Source organism: Armigeres subalbatus, chromosome 2 (assembly GCF_024139115.2).
Source record: "Armigeres subalbatus isolate Guangzhou_Male chromosome 2, GZ_Asu_2, whole genome shotgun sequence".
NCBI classification, from domain to species: Eukaryota; Metazoa; Arthropoda; class Insecta; order Diptera; family Culicidae; genus Armigeres; species Armigeres subalbatus.
The window spans coordinates 385,719,652-385,732,959 of record NC_085140.1 but is presented as its reverse complement, the minus strand read 5'-3'; the positions used below and the strand labels follow the sequence as shown (position 1 = coordinate 385,732,959).

Genomic DNA, 13,308 nt, shown 5'->3' with positions numbered 1-13,308 from the left:
TACATATGAGAGAGTTAGTTCTGAAAATGTATTGCGAGAGTTTGGCTGGTGGCTCGGTGCTGGGAATTTGGTTTCATCAGTACCCGCTAAGCTGCGGAGGACGACGGTGGTCCTTCGTAGCTTAGTAGGGAAAGCACCTGTCTAGTGTACTGGGGTCGTGGGATCAAAGCCCACCGGAGGGGCGATTTCCCTCCAATACCTTTTCCGAGCTAAATCTATCACATGTTGTGCTTATCGAGTTTCAGACATAGTAATTCTTTCTGACTGTTTCGACTACTTGTAGAATGCTTGTAGAGTAGATTGAATGTATCTGAGGGCAAGGTAACTAAATTATAAGAGACCTTTTTGATGGAATTTGATATCCGTCATCCCCCTTGTCGGAGAGAGATGGCCAATTGTTACTTAAAATTCTTAACATTTCTTAAAATGCCTTGAAGTTTTAAAAAATTCCTCGATTTTTTGAAGCCTTGAACTTTTTAAAAATTTCCTAAAAATTCTTTAAAACTTAAAAACCTTTGTTTTTTTTTTCATTTTATTTTTCAATTATCTTTAATTAATGTATTTTTAAATTCCTTGAAATTCCTATAAATTTCACATATAAGCTACCCAAAAATGTTCGAATTTTTCTAAAAAATTTTAAAATCCCTTGAAATTTCTAAAAATTTCTAAATATTTTTCGTTCTATTTAAAATATTTTTAAATTCCTTAAACTCATTAAAATTCTTTAGGTGTAAAATGTAACAAAATTCCTTAAATAATTCCTTAAACATTTTTAAAGCTAATCAAAATTCATTCAAATTCCTTCAAATATCCTTAAATTTCTGAAAGTTCTTTGAAAGTTTTTCAAGTTCCTAAAATTTCTTAAAACCCCTTTAATTTTTGCCTACGTAAAGGCTATATGTTCGTTCCAAAAACGAACTTTTTATAGGAGCCCCGGAGACCTATAGTTTTATATACCGATTGACGAGTTGAAGTGATGTGTGTGCGCAAAATAATCTCACTCATTTTTAGGCACTTTTCTTTAACCGATTTGATTCGACGCGGAATCCTGTCCCATTGTTTCGTATTGAAAATCGGCCGAATCGGACTATGGGATTTGGAGTTATGACCATATATATTTATTCACAACAAAATTCTCACTCATTTTTCAGGCACTTATCCTTAATCGATTTGCTTGCAAGTGGCATTCGACGCAGAATCTTGTCCCATCGTTCCCTATTGAAAATTGGCCATATCGGACTATGGGATCAAAAGTGAAGGTTAAAATACTATTTTTATAACACACGAGAAAGGCTTCATCACCGCTAGGTGGATTGATCTGAGTTTTTTTTCTAAGTCTTCAAAATACCTCAAGATTTTAAAAATGTCTGCAATTTCTTAAAATTGCTGAAAATTTCCCAAAATCTTTATTTTTTCAATACATATCTTCTAAGTTCCTTAAAAATCCTTAAAAATGTTCAAAAAGTTCTTAACAATTATTCAAATCATAAATTTTGTTTTGATTTCCCAACATTTTTAAAAATTCCTTCAAATTTCATAAAATTATTTTAATTTTCTTCTAATTCCTTAAGATATAAAATTCTTCAAAACTCTTTCAAACTCCTTGAAATTTCCTAATGTTCCTCAAAATGTTTTTAAATTCCTTCCTTCTTGAAAACCTTTAAATATAAAATATTTTTCAAATTCATTTAATTTCATTCAATTTCTTGAAATTGTTTGAAATTTCTAAAAATAAACAAAATTTTCTTATTTTTTATAATTCTTTGAAATATTTTAAAATAAATTTAAATACGTTGGATCTTGAAAAAAACCTTGTTTTTTTAATTGCGTAATATTTCTAAAAAAAACACGTACCCTTAGCATACTGTTAAACTTTCGTAAATTAAATTCGTGAAATAATTACTAATAATTACATAAGTTTCATAAAATTTCCAAATAATTTTAAACATCCCTAAAAAAACTTCTCAAGCTCCTTGAAATTGTTATAGATCTGCAAAATGTTTTTATTCTTTGAAAGTGAGGCCGATACAAATATTGTCAAATTTTGTCTCCCCCCACTCGGTTTTTTTTTTACCAAAAAAATATATTTGGAGGGGGCAACAAAATAAAATTTGGATAATTTTGAGGATTTTCAAAACATTCTTTAACAAATCCAAGGAGTTTTTTTTTATTTTTTTCATTTTAATATTTATTTTTTATTATTCCCCTCTTGACCTTTCGGAGACCATTAGGACAAAAAGTTAAATAAATATTTGTAACGGCCTGAATAAAATTCTTTTAATCTAAATATTTTGAAATACCTTAGAATTCCTTAACAATTCCTAAAGTATCTCAAAAGTTCTATATATTTTTTAATTTTTGAAATTTTTTAAGAATGTTTGAGTTCAAAAAAAATAAAATTCTACAGAAAAATTGAAAATAATTTAAAATTTCTTAGAATACCTCAAAATTAAAAAAAAAATCACAAACTTCCTTAAAATTTTCTAATATTCCCTTTTTTAAATATTCTTAAAATTTCTGAAAAATACCTCAACATTTAAAAAAAACCTTAAATTAATTTTAATTGCTTAAAAATTCAAAGAAATCACTTTAAAAAAATATCCTTCAACTTCCTTAAAAATACTTGAAAATATTTTTGAATTTCTTAAAATAATAATACAGAATACTCAAATCTTTTTTGAATTCCCAATTTTTTTCATATTCTAGGAGTTTTCATAAAATGTTTTTAAATTATTTAAAAAATCGTTAAAAATTTTGTTTTATTCCCCAAAATTTCTCAATTATTTTGAAATTGCATAGACATATTTAAAAAAGTTTTGAATTACCTAAAACAAAAATTTCGCAACCTATTTAGAAATTCCCAAAATTTCTTAATTCTAGAATGTATTCAATTTTTTTTAATGTTACTTAAAATTTCTTAATAATAGTTTGTGCAACTAGTTGCAAAAAGATGATTTTTTCAGCACGAGTTGTACGTTTATCCAACGAGGCTTGCCGAATTGGATAAATACTACGAGTGCTGAAAAAATCGAGTTTTGCAACGAGTTGCACACGCAATTTTTTGCAATGACGAAAAATGGGCTTTAGTATGATAAATCTCCCTCTCTCGGCCCTCCTTAGCCGTGCGGTAAGACGCGCGGTTACAAAGCAAGACCATGCTGAGGGTGGCTGGGTTCGATTCCCGGTGCCGGTCTAGGCAATTTTCAAATTGGAAATTGTCTCGACTTCCCTGGGCATAAAAGTATCATCGTGTTAGCCTCATGATATACGAATGCAAAAATGGTAACTTGGCTTAGAAACCTCGCAATTAATAACTGTGGAAGTGCTTAATGAACACTAAGCTGCGAGGCGGCTCTGTCCCAGTGTGGGGATGTAATGCGCCAATAAGAAGAAGAAGAAGAAGATGATAAATCTATACCAAAATTGTACAATCGAATTTACTCCACATGATCATTCATGCCAATAAATTATGTTGCGGCAGAGAACAATAAGATTCCATCTTATCGTGCCAAATTGCATAGCTTGAAAAGCTATGAAGCGATGGGTGCAATTGCCTTTGGAAAATTGTGATGTTATGTCCAACAAACCATTTCATTTATTACGAGACGCTTAGAGTACACTATTTAAACACTCATCCAAACTAATTCAGCTAAATGTAGTCATGTAACTACTGTCCCAATGTAGGTTTTTCATTATAGCACCCAAATGAGTGCTATAATGAATATTATGCAACCCATTTGAGTTGCATAATGGTCATTAAAGCACCCATTCTGTTGGTATGGAAAAGTAGGCCGTTTTATCACTCAAATGACAATGGTATTATGATCAGGAATTGCAAAAAAATGTTTAAAGTGTATCTGTAAAACTTTTTAAAACTGCCTAATATGTTTTCTTATTTCTTAAAAGTTATAAAACATACTAAAATATGAAAGCTTTCTAAATTCCTTCAAATTTTTTTTTCTCAAGTTTCGAAAATTACTAAAAATTCCTTAAAGTTTCTTAAAATTCTTCAATTAAATTTTTTAAATTGAACATTCTTTAAAAAAAAAAATGTTTCGAAACTTTTTTAAAATTTTCTTGAAATTCTACAAATTTTCTAAAAATACTGTAATAGTATCCAAAATACCTTAAAATTTAACAAATTTCTGGAATTTTCTTTAAATTTATGAAAGTGATTTAAAAATCTTTAAAATTCTTTGAAATTTCTGAAAGTATATGAAAGGTTTTCAAAAAATATCAAAATATTTTAAAAATTCTTATAATACCTTGAAACTTTTTTTTTTAATTAAAAATTCTTTAAATTAAAAAAAATCGTAAAATTACCCAAAATTTCCTAATTTTTTTTATTCTATAAACATATTTAAAAATGTTTTGAATTGCTTAAAAAGCTTAAAAATACTTGACTTTTTTGAAATTTTCTAAAATTCCTTGATTTTAAATTCAATTTCAATTTCATTTTTTTTATAAAAAAAAAAATCCTTCAAATTTTAAAAAGTGTATCTAAAAATCTTTTTAAAATTTCTTAAAGTTCCTCAATACGTTTTTTTATTTCTTAAAAGTTACAGAACATCCCTAAATATGAAAACTTTTATTTTTTTCTCAAATAACTGAAAATTACTAGGAATTTCCTAAAGTTTCTTAAAATTCCTCAATTCAATTTTTGAAATTGTTTAAAATTATAATTTTCTTTAAATTTCTGAAAGTTATTTGAAAATCTTTAATATTCTTTGAAATTCCATAAAGTTTTTAAAAGTTTCTCAAAAAATATCGAAATATTTTAAAAATTCTTTCAATACATATCATGAAATTTTTTTAATTCTTTATTTTTCCTTCAAACTTCGATAAATTCCCCAAAATTTCCTAATTATTTTTTTCAACTCCATTTAAACATATTTGAAAATGTTTTTAACTACTTAAAAACAACTTCAAATTTCTTAACTTGTTTAAAAGTTTCCAAAATCTCTTATTCCAGAATCCTTTAAATTATTTGTTTTTATTGTTACTTAAAATTTCTTAAATTTTCTAAAAAGATACAAAACTTTTTTGAATTTCTTTAAGTACCCTAATATGTTATTTTATTTCTTAAAAGTTTTAAAACATCCTATGATATGAAAACTTTCTAAATTCCTTAATTTTTTTTTAAATTTTTGAAAATTACTAAGAATTTCTTTAAGTTTCATAAAATTGCTCAATTTAAATGTTTAAAAAAAATTAAACATCCTTTGAAAAAAATAAAAATGTTTCAAATTTTTAAAAACTTCTTGAAATTCTCAAATTTTAAATTATTCCTAAAAATCCCTAGAATTCCATGAAATTCCTAAAAGATTTCTAAATTTCCTTCAAATGCCTAAAATAAATGAATTTTTTTTAGAAATTATTAAACTTTTTCATAACTTTTTTAAATTACTTGAAAAGTCGTGATGTTTCTCAAATTGCTTTTGAATTCCTTAAAAATCATTAATATTCATTAAATAAAATGTGTTTCTAAGTTCTTCAAAGTTATAATAGTTTCATTAAAATTATTAAAAACTCCGTGAAATTACTTAAAATTTCATAAATTTCTTATTTTTCCTGATTTTTTTTTTAAATTTCTAAATTTAAAAAAAATCTTTGCTTACTGTTTTCTAAATATCTGAAATTCCTTTTTTTATTTCCAAATTCTTAGCTTCCTAAATTCCTTAGCTCCTTTAAATGAGAATCCACAATAAGAACATAGAGGTTGGCCGTTTAGCATATTAAGAATTTTGTTTTTTTAATATATTTTTTTAAGCAATAAAGAGATAGACGATGTCCAAACCATACAGTTTTCTACATAATATGAACATACAATACCCAAATTATTTCTACGAGTGGAAGCAAAATTAGCAAGCGACGAACCCGTAAATCGGAAATTTTCAAACTTTGGAGAAAAATATTTTGAAATTTTGTAATAACAGCATTGGAGTTTTGTGGTCGTGACCTACCATTGCGGCCCATGAGCATATCAACATTCTCTACTGTCGTCCAATGTAATCTTAAAAGAAAAAACTGTCGATGAATATCTTCAAAATGCCCTCCTAAAAACTCACAAAAGCTCATTAAAAATTTCTAAGAAATTATTTTTTATTTTCCTAAGAACCAGAAGCATGTAATTTCGTGTCATGGGGCTGATTTGCTAAGGACTACTGTTTAGTTTATAAAGAGGACACTTTGTATTGTCGATGTTTTTAACTCATCAATCTTTTTAGAAATCTGTTTTTTTTTTCGTTGAATATATTATCTGACCTTCTAGAAATGAAATCCAATTATCAACGAAACAATCCTAACTCAGAAATTTAAGATATTCATAACAATCTCAATTTTTTGGATTTTCAACAGCTCCAACCGTTTATATTCCGATTTCGGGCTGCCCAGGCTCTACTGTTTCTGGTTATCGACAAATCATTGACAGTGTGTTTCTTTCCGATCTGTTTTACAAACTGTCAATTTTGATTATAAAAAATCTGTTGGGAAACTTATGTTTTTTCGAAACTCGAAAAGCTTTGACAAAAGACGCCATTTTGTTGTATTTAAACTGTTTTATCTCTTTTAAAAAATTACAGTTGATCGACAGTGTATTATATTATACGGTAAAGCAAACTCCATCGAAATTGATCGATCTGTCTGTTTTATATCGTCATGTAAAAGTGTCCTCTTAATAAACTGAGCAGTCCTCAATCACTTTCTCAAAAGTCAATAACAATTCAGGGTTTTTGATCAACCTGCAATATTTAAAAAAGGATCATAAAACTTTACACAACAGGCTCTAAATCGGTGGCATGAGCGCTGAATTAGTGTCAAATAACAATGATATTGTGCCATTGATTTTGCTTAATTTTTAACGTCCTTTTCACCAGTTGTCGCACTAGTGGTCCCAATTTGACCAATCCTATAAGAAAACAATGGGATTTGCCAAATAAGGAACAACTGGTGCATGCGTTCCTATTATGGATTAATCAATTTTGAGGATAATAACAAATTTCATTATGGTTTTCACAGCTGTTCTAAGGAGCAGGAAGTAAAACCTTTCGCTTGATATATAAAGTCCACCCACATGCCTTATACTTATTTAAAAAAAAATAGTTGTTCTTATGTATGGCGACAATTGGTACACCGACCCTACTTCATTTTTTTCAAGGAACGATTTATCTGGAAGTAACTGTCAAACATCTTCTTCCATATTTTGTAGATATTCCTCTAGAGAATTCAACCAAAAATTTTTTTTTAAATCGTATTTTGAGTTTCTTCAGAAATGTTCTAAGAGCCCCTGCATAACAAACTTCTTTCTCTTGATTCGACCTTTTCTTGTGGATATTTTTAATTCATTCGAACTACTTACTATTACGTGAGAGGCTATCAAGTTTACGCATTATGGGCCATTGTAATTTATTGCTCATTCAGGTTTGTTTATTTATATTGTAAAAGAGCTAAATTTCCCACCCGAAAATTTGTTACAAACTACCGGGGTTTAAATCTTCAGCACGGTCTATTTCGTAGCTACCAATCTCTCACCAAGCTCCCATTCACATTGGTGATTGATATTGATTTACTGATGTTACTCTACTAATGTTTAATCCCACTTATGCTTTCATTCCTACACCAACAACCGCGTTCCATTTAAAGCTCCCACTCGTCATGTAGTCCCTGAAGTAGACACAGCTGTTTTGCATTCGTTTCTCGTATTTACTCCCATTTACACCTGTCTGACGCGGCGGCGGTGGCAGCGAGTAAATTCCCTCAGGGCCGAACAGCAACAACAAACTCTCATCCAGCCAGTAGTGTGGTGGGCACCCAATGCACGCACAATAATTCAAACAAACTGTGATGATGCGAAGAGTAAAAGTAACCCACTTTTAGCCCGTCAATTTATGTACGCTTTTCCCTCTGCCGGCCTTCGGCAACAGTCAGCCACTTGCACTTGGCGAGGTGGAGGGCTCTTGTTGCACTAATCCGTTTGTGTGCACTCTTTTGCTCACTCAAATCTCCTTCTTTTTCTGTTTTTGTTTCAGGTTTCGTTCCGGCGGCCAGATGAACAAGTTGTTCAGTTAGTTGGCAGTACGAAAAAGGCAAAAAGTTATAATGATTGTAAATTTTGGTGAATAAAATTAAATCGACAGTTAATTGTTCAAGAGTGAGGTTCACGTGAAAAAAAACCTGAAAACCATTAGAATACAAAGTGGATATAGGAGCCACGTGAAGTCGGTTAGAGAGTTAATATATGCACAAACTAGCGTGAATAGGAAAGCTCAGACGCGTAAAAAAGTGTAGAAAATCAGCCGTAAACTAACGTAGCGCCATCCGTGGTCATTGGTCATCATTGGCAGACCACCGGATCGATAGATTACGTCTTTCTCGCCATTGCGGAGAATTCTTTCCTGCGCTTGTGGATTTTACTGCTCAAGACTAAGGTGCCAATATCGAGGAAGGAAGACATCGACTTTAGCTCCGGATGCCGCCGTCGTTGTCGCACAGCAAAATCATCTAACTGTAAGTACAAAAATACCGAAAGTTAACTGCCGCCGGGCGGATCTGCTGCTGGTGTTGCAGCAATCGGTCGCGGCTTCGTGGTTTTGGAATGTAATGCCACTTTTTTTTTCGTCGGTATGTGGACCCCACACAACAAAACACAATTGGGGAAGCGGTATGCGTTTTCAAGACTGCCGCGCCAGCAGAAACGGTTGTTGCGTTGGAATTCGCACTAATTCAGTTTAATTTCAGGGGCTAAGTTTGATGCAACGTGCGGTTGTTTTAAATTGAATTAACGCCTCAGGAAGTGTTTCGAAGGGTTGTGTTCGCTGGAAGATGCACGGTTGCAGCGGAATGTTTGATGATACATGATTCAAATTGTGTTCTGTTATCATAAAGGTTGAATTTCCTTATTTGTCACAAATATAATTGGGGTAAATAAGCCATTTTTATACAAGTTATGATGCAAGTTATGACATAGCCTATTAACATTAAAAATAGTTTCAATTAAATTTTAAATCAATATTACAATTTGAAGAATCGATTGATATGACATGTTAGAGCATAACATTGATAAATAATGTTGCCCTTAAGCGTAACCAACAACAACTACAGCTGGTCGAGGTAATAGCGATGGCTCCGTCCAGTTTTATATACTCTCCAGCACTATCCTATCTTTTGAGGGAGGCCCCTCAAAGGGTAAATCTTTTACGCATTATCTGCAAACCCATTGTAGACCATAAATCATATTTAAAGCTCTCAAAACTACCAACACTTCCAATCATTACATTCCCATCAGTCATAAATCAAATGCTTTAACTTTGTCGTTTTTATCGCAGAGGAAAGACCAAAACTGTATCATACTTATCCCAAGAACATCAACAACTAAAACCAAACAAAACATTCACACGAAAAAGTTTTTGTGACTCATAAAACCTTGCTCCTTCCTGGGATCGCACTGTTATCCGCAATCCTCCGAGTCAGACTTTCTTACACGTGCAGCACATATAAACAAACCATATTTCGTTGACGCGATGCCAACGAGCTACGACATCGGCGACGCAAACCCTTATCGTCATCACGCACATGAGAATGGGAACACCTTTATTCGGATTTCCACAATCCGCGCGCACACGTATCGGCACGTAAAGCTCTGCCTCCATCAGTCTGAGTTTAGTGTCTGTAGACTTCGAAGTTGGAGCCCTGGTCGGTGGAAAAACAAACCTGCTGGTTACCTTTTACGGTCAAATTTTACCTCATGGGTACCGACAACTTACGGTACGCAGTGGAGGGGTTCGAATGGAACCAAAAAAACTTAACTTTGCGGCCTTCGGATTTCCGGAGTAATCTACGATTCACAAGTTTTGGAATAAATGGTTTCAAATGTCAATAATGAAAAGCTGAAGGTGGTTACTTCAAATTCAATCTTTTGTCTTTCATCTTTCGCATATGCACATCGAGTTTTCAAACATTGTAATCAATGAAACACAGTTCAGTACGGCATTCGGCCACTCGGTTGATGCCATGTAACAAGTTGTCAAACGGCATGCAGTTGATTCAAGCATCCAGTTGCCGAGGGCTGTTGCCGCGAACTTTGATAGAGATCAGTAGTTCCACTGCAAGGCGTGATGTATTGTGGTGCTTGCTCACCCCCTTCAAACGTTCACAAGCACTTGGAAAACATAAACAAAAACAAACTACAATAAGGGGCAGGCAAGGTTTATCTCGCACCGGTTTATTCTGCTCAGATGAATTGCTTGAAGGTTTATTTTCGGAGATATGGCCACGAATACCGAGTATAAGTCAAACGCTAGCCGATAACTAACTTTACGATACTTTTGATCAAATTCTTAGTATTGCATCATTGCACAGTGGCTTAAATCGTATTTTTAGCGCGTTTATTTAATATTACCTTTATTATTCAATTTAGCGTAATGGTGTCCTGTAATGGTGAGACATTTAATCACTAAGCTAATGCGCTTCTTTGGAGGTGTTCAGCTTACTGATCAAACCCCCTAAAAGTGAGATGGAATATTTGTTTTTTTCCACTTCACAACATACCAGGTTTGATTTTTCATAAAAGTTGTAGCAAATGTTCTCCTGAAAAACTATGTCAAAAACACCAAGTTCGTAATTCCGTTACTTTTGGATTTTTTTACGTTTTATGCAACCCCTTAAATTTTTTTAAATATTTTTTTTCATTTTCATTTCTACATTTTTTGCGTCTTCTAATTTTTTTTAGAAAATATTAAAATACGTGGTTTGGTGGATATTGCGACTTAAAAACTTGAAAAATTAAAAAGTTATAACAGTTTATTGGATTTTTTAATCATATTTCATTTAAATGTACCTTGTACAAAGTACAAGTAATGAACTTTAATTTAATACCTGAACTGTAGAGTTGTAAGCGAATGTAAGGAATGTTTCATCAAAAGTCATTTCACTTTACAAAGCAGAGATCAATCGCCCATCAAAAGGAAGTGATGAACCAATGCACCATGCGTCTCCATATGTTTATTGCTTATTGCTTATTATACGTCGAACATGTACAAAGCATGTTGACATAAACGGCAATAAATCTCCAAAAGTAATAAAATTACGAACTAGGATTCTTCGTCAAAGTTTTTCAAGAGAAGTTTTGCTACAACTTCCGCGAAGACATATACCTTGAAAAAAATAAAATTTTCATCTCACTTTTAGGGGGATGGATCATAAGGCTGAATACCTCCATTGACTTACAGACGCCATGACGTTAAATCACATAATAAAGGTACTATTGTATAAACGCGCCAAAAACACAAATTTTTGCCACTGTGCATTGGCGTAAATCAGAAAGAGTTAGGGAGGTATCCCCTACGCCCTTTGGAGTTCAAACACTGATTGATTGACCAACGACCGAAGAATGTGTACCAATAGGATTGGTTTGAATTGCCATCAAGTTTTAATCAAAAGACCATTCGAATGTAAACCAGAAGATTGGTGAATATTTAATGGTGTTTGAAAAACGAATACCAATTGAAGACAAAGTTTGGGGATACCGGGGCTGGTTAGCCGAGTTTTGTTTTCGGAATGTCTGTATAGGTAGCCTCACACCTCGGGAATTTTGTCCGCGGAATTTTTCACCGTATATTTTTGGCGTCATTTTCTCTTTCTTCAATGCTGATTTTATTGGAAAATCGGTCAAATTTTTTGTCGATTGGTATTTACTAAATTCTCAACACGGCCAAACAACCCACACAAAATTCGGCCAACCTAACCCACTGCAATGGATGTTATTGAGAACGATAACAATTTACAAACACAAAAATGAAGTTACCCTGGAAACATTTATACCATTTTGTAGGAATTTGAATATTTTTTCTAGCGTACTACGTTTTTGGAAATTTGATGAATATGGCTTTTCCGTAACATAAATTTACTCACCAAAAGAAGTGATATCTCACTACTCACTTCTCACTTTAAACAGTGAGAAGTAAGAAATGAGGAGTGAGAAGTGAGACATCTCACTTCTCATTTATCACTGAATAAAGTAAGAAGCGCGAAATGAGTAGTGAGACGTCTCACTAACTACTTCGCTCTACTCACTTTTCACAGTGAGAAGTGAGAAATAAGAAGTGGGAAGTAAGACGTCTCACTTCTCACTCCTCATTTTTCACTTCTTACTGTAAAAAGTGAGAAGCGCGAAGTGAGTAGTGAGACGTCTTACTTCTCACTTTTCTCACTCAGAAACATCTCACTTTTCACAGTGAGATGTTGGAAATAAGAAGTGAGAAGTGAGTTGCGAGTCGTCTCGCTACTCAGTTCTCACTCTTCAGAAATTGGACGTCTCACTATTCACGACAAACCAAATTCCGTTCCAGGTGATCCAAGAATTCCCTGGAGTATAGGTCTTAAGGTCTACACGTGTAACCGAAGGGCGGTTATCTCTTTTCAAAAATGGTTCATGCCCTATATGATCCATTAAACCAAACTCAACATGCTTTAAGCAGCCGTTCCTTTCCAAGAATTCCCTAGACTCGTCTTTCACTTGCGTTTCAAATGCAAGATCTCCAAATTGTCATGGAGTTTGAATCAAATGGTCTCCCGAATCAACCAAGTCTATCCTGATGTCCCCAGCCGCAGTAACAACCCAATTATGTCCTCCAAGTATTTGTCTTTCACTTGCGTCTCAAATCCAGGCATATGAGATGTTGTAAGGTCTCCAAATTTTTGTGGAGGTTGAGTCAAAGGGTCTACACAATCAACTGAGGCTTGCGTGATGTCCCCAGCCACGGTAACCACCCAATTATGTACTCCAAGTATTTGTCTTTCAGTCGCATCTCAAATTCAGGCATATGAGTTGTTCAAAGATCTTCAAATTGTCCTGCGGTTTGAATCAAGGCTTCCATAATATCCCCAACCATGGTATCAACCCAATTATGTCCTCCGAATATTTGTCTTTAATTTGCGTCTCAAATCCAGACATATGAGATAAAGTAAGATCTCCAAATCGTTCTAGAGTTTGAATCAAATGTTCTGCCGAATCCACCAAGGCTTTCATGATGTCCCCAGCCGCGGTATCAACCCAATTATGTCCTCGGAGTATTTTTCTTTCACTTGTGTCTCGAATCCAGACATATGAGATAAAGTAAGATCTCCAAATCGTCCTAGAGTTTGAATCAAATGTTCTGTTGAATCAACCAAGGCTACAACTAATTGCATATTATTCGGAAACTCGGCCGTACGAAAATTTTTTTTTTGTTAAGTTTTTTGGCTGTGTATATGCACAGCACATGTTCCGAAATGGACAAATTGAAATGAAATTTGCGAAAAAGAATCCACGTG

At 32.9% G+C, this 13,308-nt stretch overlaps 1 protein-coding gene across 1 annotated transcript in view; it reads left to right on the top strand.

The window, feature by feature from the left end:
• The window catches only part of LOC134213169 (uncharacterized), a 319,429-nt gene that overhangs the window by 17,088 nt on the left and 289,033 nt on the right, over positions 1-13,308 (top strand). The window contains exon 2 of the mRNA XM_062691850.1: positions 8,028-8,505. The gene's annotated coding sequence lies outside the window, so the exon portion shown is untranslated. The remainder of the gene's footprint in view (positions 1-8,027; positions 8,506-13,308) is intronic.